Below are 14,222 nucleotides of genomic sequence, written 5' to 3' on the forward strand. Positions count from 1 at the left end.
ATGACCATCATATGCTGAAAACACAGAAACGTACTTTATGTCTCTACCTGTCTGGTTTGTTTACGTACATGTATGTAGGCAAACCAAACAGGAAGAGACAGAAAGTGAACACACCGAAGTTGAGACTTTAAATCACAGCTTTCGGTAAAATATCGACAACTAGTCACGGAAGAGTAAGAGTGCTCCAAAGCAGAGTGAGAGAAAAAAAAAACATGAAAAGAGAAAAAAACTGAAAATTGTGAATAAACAAGGTGGTAACGTGAAAATATGCTTATGTATTATAAGTGAAGTTATATAGTGATCTCCGGCATTTGACCGGATGAGAGGAAACGCAGATAACAAACAAAAACTCGAATAACTGTAAGGAAGTACTCATTTACGGAAAAAAGACATGAACTGTTTTACAATTTACAAATATCGCATATCAAATACATCAAAACAAATCTGGATGATTCTACATACCACTGAATACTCCTTAAAGTAAAACCTGGAACGCGTATAGAACAAATAAAGCACATTGCAGCAAGAAAAGGCGGTTTCTATTTGCAAAAGGAATATTTCAAGAAAGTTCTGCCGTTTACCTTGCACTCGTTTCTTCCAGGAAAACGTTATTAAAATCTTCTAATATCCCACGCACATTGTAACGTTAACTTACTGCGGATGTCTGGTTAGATGTGAGAGATATTCTGAAAGCTCTAACCTTGTCAGATGAACTAACTGCAGAAATATAGCTAGCATGACTTTTTCACATTCTATAGCGGTTTTCAAACTTATTGACAGATTAAACCTAAGTGCCGGACGGATCCACAGAGGTACCCTGCCGCGAGACACGGCCCTTCGCCTCATCTTCAGTTCAGCCAGTACCTCTGCCCCACTGTCTAGGTTTCACATACTTCATTAAGGGGGGTAGGATGTCAAACGTGCCGACTTGGAGCGGGAGAGGCATCACAGGATATTTTAATTTCCAGTGTCTATACTTTTACAAATAAATTCATAAAACTTTGTCAGCATCACCAAAAAGGATTCAGGATTCACACTCATTGCAGTGGAAGTTCTAAAACATAACGAAGTAATTTTTTTACTTGTGAAATTCCATCATTTTTTCACTTACTAATGGCTGCCTTTGTTGCTATAGGTACACTTTTCTTCATAAGTTAGAGAGATTCTTCGATGAATTTTGCACAGGATACATACCATACTTACAGGTGTATGAAATTCTAGAATTAATTTAGTTTATGAAAAATTGAATGAGCTGCTATATTTTAAAGTTCATGTTTAGAAAACACACAAATTTTGTAGTTAATTACCTCAATTTTTACCACAGTTTTTAATATATTTTGAAAATTATAGAGTTTCATACACTTGTATGCTGTGCAAAATTCATCGAAGAATCTCCCTTATTTATGAAGAAAAGTGTATCTACAGCAACAAATGCAGCCATTAGTAAGTGAAAAAAATGATGAAATTTCGCATGTAAGAAAAAATTACTTCGTTATGTTTCCTAACATCCACTGCTATGAATGTGAATTCTGAATTCTTCCTGGTCATGCTGACAAAGTTTTATGAATTTATTTGTAAAAGTATGGAGACAGTGGAAATTAAAATGTCCTGTGGTGCCTCTCCTGCTCCAAGTCGGCCCGTTTTACGTCCTATCCCCCTTAAAAGCCAATAGCGCTCTAACACATAAAAGTACATGCACAATACATTCGAGTTCGTACAGCTGTAAACCCGTGCTACCGTATCACCACGACGAAGGCCACAAAACTGTTTTCATTTTTTTCACTTTTAACATATTTCAGAAGATAGACAACGTTAAGCTGCATCACAGGTGTAGAAACAGTCATTCGCCGCGCCCCTTTGATTGGAATTTTATAGAAAGCGAGGATTTGCTGCTGGATTACTCACCAGGCGGTACCTCCAGACGGGTTCGAAGCGCGAGAGCGAGGACTGCGGATTCTAGTCACGTTCTCCTGAAACATAGGGTGCAACGTTCTGAACAGGTCTGCTAATAGAGATCTCGGTGGGGCTCCCACCGTAATAAAGTAAGCCACAACAAACAACAGCAGCCTCTGGCGAAAACTCCTTCCAGCACTGAAACACAGTATTTGTAGTGGGGTTATTAACAGACAGGAGAAGAGGAAGTACATTTTCTCCTCTCAGCTTCTGAATCTATGCAATGATATGGGAAGAGTCGTTCAAATATGAGCGTAAATACTATATTCACGGCGTAAAAGCGATGGAAGGGTTTATACAGTTTTTTCCAGTTTAAAGACGCTTTACGGAATACTGATTATTTGTATGTCCCTATGTCAGATGTTATTAAATAAAAATATGGCATTTCAGCCTTTGATCACTATTTTTTATTTTCAATGACCGGTTTCAGGCTAGCTGCCCATCTTCAGATCATATGTTGAAGTTACAGAGTAACCTATCAGTACAGAACTACTGGTTCGCTGTCATAACCAATAGTTCTGTACTGACAGGTTACTCTGTAATTGCAATACATGATCTGAAGATGGGCAGCTAGCCTAAAACCGGTCATTGAAAATAAAAAATAGCGATCAAAGACCGAAATGCCGTATTTTTATTTAAGAACGATCGCGGCAATCCCAATAAGACAATCATGCCTAGTTTTGATAAAGATGTTATTAGTTTAACCCTTTTCTCTGTCTAATTTTCTTCTTGGCTGAAAAGCATCTGATAGTACCCTGAAACCAGTAACTTGATTTTAATATTTGCCCTTTGCGACTTTGTAACTTTTCTATCACAAAATACCTCTGTGATCTGTTTACATTTCCGCTGCTATGGTACGGATGTTACACACTTGAGTAGCATTCTGGTAGAGGTCTTCTAAGTGGTTTTAAGCAAGTACCGTACTCTGTTATTTGCTTTGCCTGTAACAGAGGAGCAACGCTAAAACTTCACTACCGTACCGTTGTTACTTCCGTGTAATGCTATGTAAATACAGTTTTGCTTTACTAATCTTGCAGCGAAATAACGATAACTAAAACTGGATGCCAATCCTGGCGTCGAACTCGGATACTGGAGTCGCACGCGGAACCTTTGTCTTTCGCTGGCAAATGTTCGTCGACTGATAGGCAGGGAACCATTCATGATGCGCTGTCACATCCTTATGTCTGCCAATAACTTTCTCCTGCTTTCCTAACTTAACACACGTTCTCCGGCGTACTTAATGGGACTAGCACTATTGAAAGAAATGATATTGTGGAGAAAATGGTTTAGTCGTAGTCGAGAAATATTTTTGCCCTGAATGACTTTTCATAACACACAGCGCGTTCAAGGTTGGGAAGTAGGAGGAAAGTGCGAGTGAGGTGCTGTCGAAGTTAGGGTGTGACGGAGGGTTCGTCATTTGTCCACGAAGGGCCAAGGTTCGAGTCGCGATATGTTACGCAGTTTCAATCTGCAGGAGTATCAGTGAACTATTTTAATACTCTGAGTGGTCAAACGCTAGGAGAAAGCACTGCAAGTGGCTAATCGCGAGCTCTCGCAAGTGCAGTACTGACTCTACAGGGTGATAGAATCGTACTGCAGGGATAGTGATCCACGCATCTTGAAGTGCTACTATCAAAGGTTAGTGTGTGGTTGGTGGTGCAAACATAGACCGTACGCGGTTATCAACAGGATTTCATAAATGCGTGATACGGTTAAAACTCGATGACCTAGGAGGCCAAGCGACGATTTTTAATTTAATGGAGCGTTCGTCAAACCACCTAGATGCAACCAAAGAGCAGTGAAATGTCGAAATGAAACATGGCGTCTCCAGAGAGCACTCACGGGACAGAAAAGGACGTACGTGAGCTTCTTGAATGTCCACGTGACAGGCGTCTGTTATTGGACCCGTGGCCGGACAAAGGGGACTAATTGCCATCGTGTTGACACAGACAATGCCCTAACAGAGCGATCTTTAGCTAGGACGAAACTTGTTGACATACTGGTTTTATTCAGTTTTGTCAAGGTGATTGTAGACATCGTTTCAAATGTGAAATCGTGCTAAATGGTGTTACAGAATATTTTACAGCTCGCCCAATTATTTGTTAGGAAATTAACGTGCGGATTCCTCAAAGTTCAGTGCAGTAAATGTGATCTTACGTTCATTCAACTATTACACCTTAACAACTAGTGTAAAGAAATGTACTAAAATGTAGTATTGTGCTACATGTTTTCCGTTTCCAATAAAATCGTAAGATGAGCACGTGAATCTGAATGGCTACATTGAAAACTAGATAAATAATATATTTTATGTATCGTGACAGATATCTAAAATCTATACTAATTAACAATGGCTTTGTGGTTGGCATCAACAAGACAAATCAATTAATCAATACTTAGCACTAAAATTAGTTTACAGCCCATGACACCCAGAGTCACCTTATGGCGAAAAACGCTACAAGAAAATGAATTCAACAGAGAGATCAACATGACAGAGCAAATATTCTCGGATTAGTAATTTCACGATTCAGCGGTAGCTTACCTGTTGTGCAATAGCAGCTGTTGACTACCGTCATTCAGTGGTTCCTACTCTACACATAGCCATTGCCCATCAAAATAAAAGGGTCTGAAGATCATCATGTAATAATCGAAACGTCGCCCTTTGAATAAATGTGTCTTGCGATGTAGACTGTTATAGTTATTTTCAAATGCTATGCGACAAAGCCTATATAAGTCCAAATTACCAACAAGCCTGTGTTATTGCAACGCTACCTAACGGATACTGCGAAGGGTAGTTGCTCTTCTAAACAGCATCCCATAGGAGCAAACCAGTTCTGTCTTTACCTGCGATTATTCATTCTTTAGGTACTTGGGCTATACACGGTTGTGTTTAAAAAGCATAGCATGGTGTAGCGAAAGGCTCGAGCTGCGCACGTCTGATTTATGCCCTGAAGTTAATTCGCTGCTAATAACAACCTGAAGCTGCGTTCCTGCAGACAAACAGTCTATGCATTGGATATAATTGGTAATTAATAAAATACACAGAAATACAAATAAAAATTTCATGACTAATTTAATAACAAGGATTCTGCTCTAATGTTTGTAATTGATTTAGATGAAAGAGAATTATACTGTACATTGTTTATTTAAGAAATGACATCCCAAACAAACGGAAAGTTGTCCTAGGATATTCAGTTAAAATATAGGCAGAAAATACCCTTATCAAGCATTATGAGAGTGATAGCAAAATACCCCAAACTAAATAATCATCAAAGACTCACGAATACTAAGTTCACTTCATAATCACAATGCACGAAATATTCTCCAGCTCAAAGCCGTTCGGAGTTCAACATGAATTGAAAATTATCACATTCGATACAAAGAATCATCACTCATATTCCGTGTGTCCTCAGAGACATATCCTGGAGCACATTCAGACCTCTCGAAATAAAAAGTCCCTACAGGAGTTAAAGAATGACAGCTTTCGTTCACCCTCCAAAAGCAACACCTCCATGATTGAATACCACTCGTTACCACATACGGGTCTGACTCCTCCAGAACTCGTGTAAACGTGCCCAGGATCCATCCCATGAGCCCTTCATTGTAAAACTCCCAGTCCACACTTCACTACAGTAGTGTTCCGCAGCTATCTGCTTTTCCATTGGTTAAATGTCGTTCCCACCAAACGTACATCGTTCTTACATTGTAGATGCATCATTTGACTAATCTTAACCACTTCCTGGACCAAACTAATATATTACAACAATATTTAAATAAAAAAATGTTATAAACATACTGCTAAACTCAGATAATTCACCATTAATATACACTACTGGCCATTAAAATTGATAAACCAAGAAGAAATGCAGATGATAGACGGGTATTCATTGGACACATACATTATACTAGAACTGACATGTGATTAAATTTTCACGCAATTTGGGTGCATGGATCCTGATAAATCAGTACCCAGAACAACCACCTCTGGCCGTAATAACGGCTTTGATACGCAGGGGCATTGAGTCAGAGCTTGAATGGCGTGTACAGGTACAGCTGCCCATGCAGCTTCGACACGATACAACAGTTCATCAAGAGTAGTGACTGGCGTATTGTGACGAGCCAGTTGCTCGGTTACCATTGATAACACGTTTTCGATTGGTGAGAGATCTGGAGAATGTGCTGGCCAGGGCAGCAGTCGAACATATTCTGTACCCAGAAAGGCCCGTACACGACCTGCAACATGCGGTCGTGCATTATCCTGCTGAAATCTAGGGTTTCGCAGGGATCGAATGAAGGGTAGAGCCACGGGTTGTAACACATCTGAAATGTAACGTCCACTGTTCGAAGTGACGTCAAGAGGTGACAGAGACGTGTAACCAATGGCACCCCATACCATCACGCCGGGTGATACGCCAGTATGGCGATGACGAATACACGCTTCCAATGTGCGTTCACCGCGATGTCGCCAAACACGGATGCGACCATAATGATGCTGTAAACAGAATCCGGATTCATCCGAAAAAATGACGTTTTGCCAATAGTGCACCCGGGTTCGTCGTTGAGTACACCATTGCGGGCGCTCCTGTCTGTGATGCAACGTCAAGGGTAACCGCAGACATGGTCTCCAAGCTGATAGTCCATGCTGCTGCAAATGTCGTCGAACTGTTCGTGCAGATGGTTGTTGTCTTGCAAACGTCCGCATCTTTTGAGTCAGGGATCGAGACGTGGCTGCACCATCCGTTACAGCCACGCGGATAAGGTGACTGTCATCTCGACTGCTAGTGATCCGAGGCCGTTGGGATCCAGCACGGCGTTCCATATTACCCTCCTGAACCGACCGATTCCATATTCTGCTAACCGCAATCGCGATAGGCTACAATCCAACCTTTATCAAAGTCGGAAACGTGATGGTACGCATTTCTCCTTTCACCAGGCAACGCCGATCAACTGCTGTTTATGTATGAGAAATCGGTTGGAAAATTTCCTCATGTCAGCACCTTGTAGGTGTCACCAGTGGCGCCTACCTTGTGTGAATGCTCTGAAAAGCTAATCATTTGCTTATCACAGCATCTGCTTCTTGTTGGTTAAATTTCGCGTCTGCAGCACGTCATCGTCGTGGTGTAGCAATTTTAATAGCCAGTAGTGTAAATGTTTTTAGACAAATAAATAAGTTAGTATTCTTCCGCAAATGCGCTCACGATGAATGACAGTAAATTGCCATTAAATATTGTTTGAACAAATATTTAAGCCTGCATGTTAGAAGTGTCTTTTGGTACTCTTTTACAATGGTGATGTCAGCGAACACATTTGGTCGACTACTTGTATGTTACTTGATTTATTATCAATCATAGTTAATATTTAGATGAAGTTACTGGCAAAACAGTAATCTGTTCATTAAATAAATAAATAAGTATGACAATATATTAGGCCATCACACTGTATTGTTCTGCTGTGTAATTTTGGAAGAAACGATGCTCTGACGAACATTTTCATACTGAAAAGATATAAAAAACGTAATAAATTAAGAAATAGAAGATACAGGTATGCAGCTGTCAATGATGATATCTGTAGTGCAATGTTATCGTAAGAGACATCGTATGGTGAAATCGCATGAAGCATTTAAAGGTTGCTAATTCAGAGGTTCACTATGAAAATATTTATTCACTATGAAACATTAACTGCTATAGTTTTGAAGATATTGAAATTATTGTTGTGTCAATGAGTGTACCTGATTTTTATGACATCGCAAGTGTATTCGGATTTGCTTTAATACTTGATCGTAAATTATTATACGTTGAACAACCAGAGAAACCGATCACCTGCCTAATATCGTGTAGGGCCCTCGTGAGCACGTAGAAGTGCCACCACATGAACTGGCATGGACTCAACTAATGCCTAAAGTAGTGCTGGAGGGAACTGACACCATGGACACTGCAGGGCAGGCCATAAATCCGTAAGAGTACGAGGGGTTGGAGATATCTTCTGCACAGCACGTTGCAAGGGATCTCAGATATGCCCAATAATGTTCATGTCTGGGGAGTCTGGTGGCCAGCGGAAGTGTTTAATCTTATAAGAGTGTTCCTGGAGCCACTCTGTAGCAATTCCGAACGTGTGGGATGTCGCATTGTCCTACTGGAATTTCCCAAGTCCGCCAGAATGCACAATGGACATGAATGGATGCAGGTGAGCAGACAGGATGCTTACGTACTTGCCATCTGTCAGAGTCGTATCTAGACTTATCAGGGACCCCTACCACTCCAACTGCACACTCCCTACACCATTACAAAGCCTCCAACAGCTTGGACAGTCCCCTGCTGACATGCAGGGTCCATGGATTCATGAGGCTGTCTCCATACATGTGTACGTCCATCCGCTCGATACAATCTCAAACAGGAATCGTCCATCCAGGCAATACGTTCCCAGTGATCAACACTCGAGTGTCGGTATTGACGGGTCCAGGCGAGAGGTAAAGTTTTTTGTTGTGCAGTCATCAAGGCTAGACGAGTGGGCCTTGGGCTCCGAAATCCATATCGATGGTGTTTCGTTGAATGGTTCGCACGCTGACACTTGTTAACGGCCCAGCACTGAAATCCGCAGTAATTTGCAGAATGGTTGCACTTCTGTCACGTAGATACTATTTTCTTCAGTCGTTGTTGGTCCTCCAGGATCTTTTTCAAGCCCAGCAATGTCGGAACATTGATGTTCTACCGGATTCCCGATATTCACGATATATTCCTGAAATGGTCGTACGGGAAAATCCCCACTGCTACCTCGGAGATGCTGTCTCTCATCGCTCGTGCGCCGACTAGAACACTACGTTCAAACTCAGATGAATGTTGTTAACCTGCCGTTATAGTAGCAATAACCGATCTAACAACTGCCCCAGATAAGTTTTGCCTTAAAGAGGCACTGCAAACCGTAGCGCCGTTTTCTGCCTGTTTACAAATCTCTGTATTTGAATACGCATGCCTGTATTAGTTTCTTTGGCGTTTCAGCGTAGATTGTGAAAGAAGCCATCTTTCACTGTGTCGCAAAGCCAGTCACTGCTGTTCATTCCGCATTCTGCTACGCGAGGTGACTGTCGTCGAAATTCCCAGCTTCTTGATTTACCGACATCCGGCCATACTAGTCATCTCTACACTTGGCTGGCCAGTACCGGACCTGGCGTGCCCTCGGCCCTGGGGCCACACAGCTAGTCCTTTGTCCCAGAAGCAAATTCACTTCCCCTCAGACCAGACCTACGTGTACGAATAACTCGCCCATATGCTCTTAAAATTACAACAGAAGGCCTTCACACTTTCGGCGTAAATTTTCCAACGAATTTCTCAGTTTTTACAATGAAAAGATGTCAACGTCTGACTACCAAACAGACAATACTACCATTATACCAGAAGGGTCTTTAGAATATTAAAATAACATGGTACATGCTGCAACAGTGAATAGAAGGATGCATCAGTTAATATTGAAGGATCATGTCTTAAAACTGCTCCAAGACACCACACAGTGACAGTACCAATACACGTATTGTCACGGACTACGAAGTTTTTCAACCCAGAGTACACCAAAAGACAAAGAAGTGAATAGTTTATATCATCCTACAGCCATAAGAACTAAGATGAATAACAACAACAATAACATTTATAATAATTCTGCCAATGGATGCGTTGGCAAAATGGAGAAATGAGGAGGGGTAACCATTAAAAGAAATAGGACTCATCTGACACCAGATACTGGCTACCTTGAACGACCATGGTCCAGGAGCACACTCAAAGAAGACTAAAGGCTTTGATAAAGGATGAACGTTCACGTAGCGGGCAAGATTATGATTCTGACTCGTTCTTATTGATGAAGTTAACGGCAAACATATGTGTTAGCATTAGCTGGCAATAATCTTATAGTGTCCGCCCCTGGTAGCTGGGTGGTCAGCGCGATGGAATGTCATGCCTCACGGCCCGGGTTAGATTCCTGGCTGGGTCGGAGATTTTCTCCGCTCAGGAACTCGGTGATATGTGGTCCTAATCATCATCATCATTTCATCCCCACCGACACGCAAGTCGTCAACTCAAAAGTCTTGCACCAGGCGAACGGTCTACCCGACGGGAGGCGCTAGCCACAAGGCATTTACATTTTATCTTGTAGTGTCCTGCGGTCGGCAGTTAAGAACTAACGATCAAGTTTGAACGCACTTTATTTAACTAAAACGCTTGCTTGGCGAGCACTAATTTCTAAACCCAAGAACAACAAGGAAGACAACAATTCGTGTGGTGGCGAATGCCAGATAAGAGTAGGAGACAATGAAAAGAAATAATAATAACCAAAACACTGCGCCACACAATTACAAAGTGATGTTGCACCCAACAAGATACATCTTTCTACTGAAGACTATGGCAAGTGTCTACTGGGCTAGAACCAGCGTAGGTATTTGCCGGAGCTGTCCTAGCTGTAAGTACACACTGCCAGTCTGTTGATGTGCTTATAATACTGATTCTGCGGAGTGCTACTATTAGTCACATTAGTTCCAATTGGTGAATCGCTCTCACATGTCTTTTCACGAAGTAGTGCTGTGTTTAGGAGGAAAGTCTGTTGATGTTTACATCCAGTGGCGATGTTTTGATATGAACTCTTGAAGGGAGGTTGGCAGCCCACCTTGCTTGTCTGTTGTGCAGGCCCTCTAACTGATAAGGAGCCACTGGGACATTTATCATGGCCATAAGGGGTGGAAGCACCGATGCAGCAGGGGCAGCTGGTAGCGGAGGCAGTAACTGTGGTGGAGGCGGAAGCGGAGGTTCCGTCACAGGGCTGCCGTCGACATGCCCTGGCAGCTCGCCCTGGGCGTTGAGGTGCCAGCAGGCGGCGAAGCCATCGGCCCACGAAAGACACCCCATCGCCCACCCGCAGGGTGGCGCAGCGCGCCCATGAATGAGAGAAGATCCTCAGCCAGACCTCCTGAACGAAGAAAAAGAAGCATGATCTCCTCCAGTGTGTGATGGGTCAGTAGCTTAACGAGCTGGGTCTTGAAAGTCCGCACAAATCGTTCTACCTGGCCATTTGACGCAGGGTGAAACAGGTTGGTATGGACAAGGGAAATCCCATTGACTCTGTCGAAGTAAATTGTAGACCGTTATCTGTAACGATCGTTTAGGGGAGTCCCTCGACAGCAAAGAGGGGATATGTATGGGTATCCCAACTCGGAGTCGATCATGATGAGCCCTGCAAAATCCAAGGGGAGACATTCCCTCAGAGCAGCTACATTTGGCCATGTAAAATGAACAGTAGTGGCGCAGGGGTGCTGCCTGGCGTGTTTGGCATGTGGTACAGGCCGACACGAGGTAGGTAATGTCTGTATCCAAACCGCGCCAATAAAGTTGTCAGCGAGCAGCTGTTTGGTATGGACGATTCCCAAATGGCCAGCATGGAACGTCGCAATCACAATGCAAGAGGACGACAACACTGCAGAAAAAGAGACTGTGTCAATGATCCAAAAACGCTTGATTTCCGCATCGCGGACGCTACGACGGGTAGTCGGCCAACCCGCAGCGATTTGGGCGCAGAGAGCTTGGAGTGTCTAATCCTGAGTGGTGTCCAGCCGGACCGCATCGGCATCCAACGGAAGCGCGTCCATAGCTGCGTCCAAGTTCGGTTCCACATGAAAACAAACCAAGAGGGAGGCGTCAAACTCATGGTCCGCCCCGGCAGGCAGCTGGGAAAGAAAATTGGCGTTTGCGTGCCGTTCAGAGGTACGATAGACAATATCAAAGTCGAACGTCGCCAGGAAGAGAGTTTGCGTGCCGTTCAGAGATGCGATAGACAATATCAAAGTCGAACGTCGCCAGGAAGAGCGCCCAACGCTGAAGGCGGCGCACTGTCTGGGTGGGCACTGCGGCACCCGAGTGAAACAAAGAAACCAAACTTTTGTGGTCTGCCTGCAGAGTGAAATAACGACCATAGATGAAGTCGTAGAATTTCGTCAAGGTGAAAACCAGTGACAGAGCTTCCTTTTCATACTGACTATATTTCATTTGATCGTCGGTAAATTTTTTGGATGTTAAGGCCAACGACCTCTCAACGTCGTTTACTACATGCTAGAGGACCACACCCATAGTCCGATGCATCGTCGGCGACGATGGGGGCCGGGAAGGGTCGTAAGCGCGCAAAGAGAGATCTGTCTTGAGGATTGCGAAAGCCTGCTCACACACCGTGTCCCAAACCCAACGCTCACCCTTGCACAACAACCTGGTCAGGGGCGCCAAAATCTCGGCTGGGTGGTGTATAAAACGCCGATAATAGTGGCTTTCACCGAGGAGAGATTGCAGTTGTTTCATGTTGGTGGGAGAAGGCAGGTTTTGAATCACCTCGACATACTCCTTAGAGGCGTGTAGGCCATGGGCATTAATCGTGAACCTGAAATAACTCATGCGAAAAAGTTACATTTTTCTTTCCGGCAACGCAGGTTAGTTTTTGAAAGAACCTGAAACAGCCTATCTAGTTTGTCCGTGAGGTTCACAGCGGACGAGCCACCGACGATGAGATCGTCCAGATAATTTGCCACACGGGACACCTGACGCTGGGAAATGGCGAGTGCGCTGAGAATGCCTAACGAGAGGCGGTTATAACGGAAAAGCCCACATGGGGTATTGACGACTAGGATCTGCTGCGATTCCTCGTCCAACGGCAGCTGCAAAAAAAAGCATTGTGGAAATCAGTTTTGGCGAAAACGATTGAGCCTGCAAGACGTGTGAGTATGTCATCCACAGATGTGACAGGATATGCATCGATGACGGACTCAGAATTTACCGTGACCTTAAAAGCGCCACAGCTGCGTAACGCGCCGTTCGGCTTCTCGACTAACAAGAGAAGCGTTGCCCAGGGACTGTGCACGGTGGGAGAAAGGAGGCCTTCGTCTTCTAAACGGCGAAGTTCCACCTGGAGCCTGTCTCGGAGAGCAAAGTGGACCGAAAGGCCTTAAAAAAACGAGAGACGCCAGAAGGAAGAAGCTGAACATGTGCGGTGAAACCCTTCACCCCTGGTGTGAAAGATGAGAATAATGTTTCATATTTGCTGAGCAATGGGGCAAGGAGGGTATCCGAGGAGGTGATCGAAACTGCCTGTACTTCGTTCTGCTCTGACAAACCCAGACGACGAAAAATGTTCATATCCAGAAGCTTCGTAACGCCGGGGAAACTGACCACCAAAAACTGAGTGGTGAAGGTACGACCGTTGTAGGAGATTTGTGTTGAAAAAATGCCATCGATTACTGAAACTATGCAAGGCGCTAGTGTACGAAGACAAAGCTGGAGGGCCCAAGCGTTGATATGCGGCACCATCCACAACAGAAGCGGGAGATACGACCTCCAAGCTAAGAAGGAAACGGGCTCCCGACTGGGGAATAATGATGGAGAATACTTGTCCGTCAGTGGAAAGCAAGGCTTCCAGATCCTACGGTGACGATTCGTGACGAGACTTTGCGTCTGCAGGAAGCGTGTTAATGTATTGCGAATACATACGAGGGTCGGTCAAAAAGTAATGCCTCCCATTTTTTTTCTACTTAAAGAACTTAAGTTAAGTGAAAAATTTGAATTTGGCGCCATTCCTCAAACCTTCTTCTGCAATCCACTGCAGTAGTAACTTTCTGTGTCAACAGGTGGCAGCACAGCAGAAGTTTGTAAGATGGCCGACATCGATGTTCGTTTGAGACAGCGTTGTGTGATTGAATTCTTGAATGCAGAAGGTGAAACGCCCATACGCATTCATGAAAGACTGAAGAAGGTGTATGGTGTTGTGACAGTGGATGTCAGCACTGTTAGACGATGGGTTCGTCGTTGTAAGGAAGCTGAAGGGCAAACACCGTTGACTGACGAAAAGCGGAGCGGCAGGCCGGTGAGTGCAGTGACTCCACACAACATTCAGCAAGTTGATGACATCATTCGTGGTGACCGTCGGGTGACTGCAGATGAAGTGTGTCGCATTATTTCTCTTAGTAAAGGCAGTGTGATCACGATTATTAAACAATTGGGGTACTCAAAAGTTTGTGCACGGTGGGTTCCAAGAATGTTAACCGATCAGAATAAAGAGGCAAGGAAAACAATAGCCTCCCAACACTTGCAGCGCTTCCGTTTGGAGGGAGATGAGTTTCTGAAAAAAATTGTGACCGGGGACGAAACATGGGTGCATTTTTTTGAACCCGAATCAAAGAGGCAGTCAATGGAGTGGCGTCACACAAGCTCGCCGAGGAAGAAAAAATTCAAAACTGTGCGATCGGCAGGGAAAGTTAT

General features: G+C 43.8%; 1 long non-coding RNA gene across 1 annotated transcript in view; it reads right to left on the reverse strand.

Moving 5' to 3' along the window:
* The window catches only part of LOC126482362 (uncharacterized), an 838,717-nt gene that overhangs the window by 167,964 nt on the left and 656,531 nt on the right, over nucleotides 1–14,222 (reverse strand). The window contains exon 3 of the long non-coding RNA XR_007587636.1: nucleotides 1,906–1,970. This is a non-coding gene — a long non-coding RNA (uncharacterized LOC126482362). The remainder of the gene's footprint in view (nucleotides 1–1,905; nucleotides 1,971–14,222) is intronic.

This window comes from Schistocerca serialis, chromosome 5, assembly GCF_023864345.2.
Source record: "Schistocerca serialis cubense isolate TAMUIC-IGC-003099 chromosome 5, iqSchSeri2.2, whole genome shotgun sequence".
NCBI lineage: Eukaryota > Metazoa > Arthropoda > Insecta > Orthoptera > Acrididae > Schistocerca > Schistocerca serialis.